Raw genomic sequence first — 1,653 nt, forward strand, 5'->3', positions numbered from 1 at the left:
AAAAATATCTTGAGAGTTTAGCTGAAAAGCAGATGGGGCAATACCCTACTGCTTAATGTCTGCCACGTCATCTGTTGTACCTCCTGGTAGTTAAGTCAGGAGGGCAACACTCCCTTTATTTTATTTATTTATTTGTGTGTGTGTGTGTGTGTGTGTGTGTGTGTGTGTGTGTGTGTGTGTGATGGCATCTTGCACTGTGGCCCAGGCTGGAGTGCAGTGGTGTGATCTCCGCTCACTGTACCCTCTGCCTCCGGGTTCAAGTGATTCTCATGCCTCAGCTTCCTGAGTAGTTAAGATTACAGGTGGAGCCATCACACCCAGCTAATTTTTGTCTTTTTAGCAGAGATGGGGTTTCGCTACGTGGGCAAGGCTGACCTCAAACTCCTGACCTTAGGTGATCTGCTCACCTTGGCCTCCCAAAGTGCTGGGATTACAGGCATGAGCCACAGCGCATGGTCCCTTTATTTGATGATCAGACAGATGTATAGAAAGTTTATTGTGCTAGCAAGAGTATGAAGAAAAGGATTCTCTCAGTTGACAAAATAAACTGGAATATATGTTGGTACCACTTCTACGGAAGGCAAATTTACAGGGCTTATTACTTAAAATAAAAAATGTGTACTGTGCCTGCTCTCATACCAGGACTCTACCCTATAGAAATACACATAACAAATAACAAAAGATATTTGTACAAGAATGATGACTGCAGTATTATTTGTAATTGTAAAATCATGGAACCAACTTAATTTCAACAACAACATGTAAAGGGTTAGATGATGGAATAAGCAAAAGAAGAAATGCCTTCATCAAAAATAAGGTAAGGGATAATAATAATCTTGATTCTACTGATAACATTATCGATTGAGCAATTATTAAATGTAGGCAAACCCTGACAATAAGGTATTATTACCGTCCTCATATTACAGTTGAAAAAAATATTGAGGTACAAAAAGCTTGTCAATAGCCCAAGGGCACAGTCAAAAAGAAAGAAGATTTCACCCAGAACCCCTCCCTGCACAGATCACACACGGTCTCTACTGTTCCCTGTTCCGAGAACTTCTGTACCTTCCAACTGCATTTCTTCCCAGCACAAACTTCCGGGAGGATGAGAAGAGCCACTAGATGACAGGAGGGGAAGTGAGGTATTGCCTTCAAGGGAGCTGACCACCTTGGGAATTATAAAAGGTCAATGACAATGACGTCCCTGGGTGGGCTCGAACCACCAACCTTTTGGTTAACAGCCAAACGCGCTAACCGATTGCGCCACAGAGACACAGATAAAGAAATTCCTTCATTCTAAAGGAGGACAAGCTGCCAGCTAGCACCGTCCTTTTTCGCAAAATGACTGAGTAATCTCCAATGCCTCAGAAAACCGGAGCAGTCAGAGGGACGAAACCTGTGACCTGCCTGTCAAGTTTGAAACCTGTCCATTGAGTGATTCTGAAACACCCCACCCCCGACCCCCCACCGTGCCCCCAACCTGCCTCAGAAGGCAGCGCCTCCAGAGATGCCAGGATCGCGACTCCTGTTAGAGCGACTTGGGCCCCAGGGAAGCTGACTGCCCAGGGCGCTCAGTGAGGATTTGTTGAATTAATAATACATTTGAGAGACTGAGTATACAATCTGACAACGGCTGGACAATATATATAAAAA

At 44.2% G+C, this 1,653-nt stretch overlaps 1 non-coding gene across 1 annotated transcript; it reads right to left on the minus strand.

The window, feature by feature from the left end:
- Window positions 1-1,199: 1,199 nt before the first annotated feature.
- TRNAN-GUU lies at window positions 1,200-1,273 on the minus strand. Its single transcript has one exon. It is a non-coding gene; the product is annotated as a tRNA-Asn (tRNA).
- Between the last annotated feature and the right edge of the window lie 380 nt (window positions 1,274-1,653).

Source organism: Sapajus apella, unplaced genomic scaffold (genome assembly GCF_009761245.1).
Source record: "Sapajus apella isolate SASKATOON/1434 unplaced genomic scaffold, GSC_monkey_1.0 scaffold469, whole genome shotgun sequence".
Lineage (NCBI taxonomy): Eukaryota > Metazoa > Chordata > Mammalia > Primates > Cebidae > Sapajus > Sapajus apella.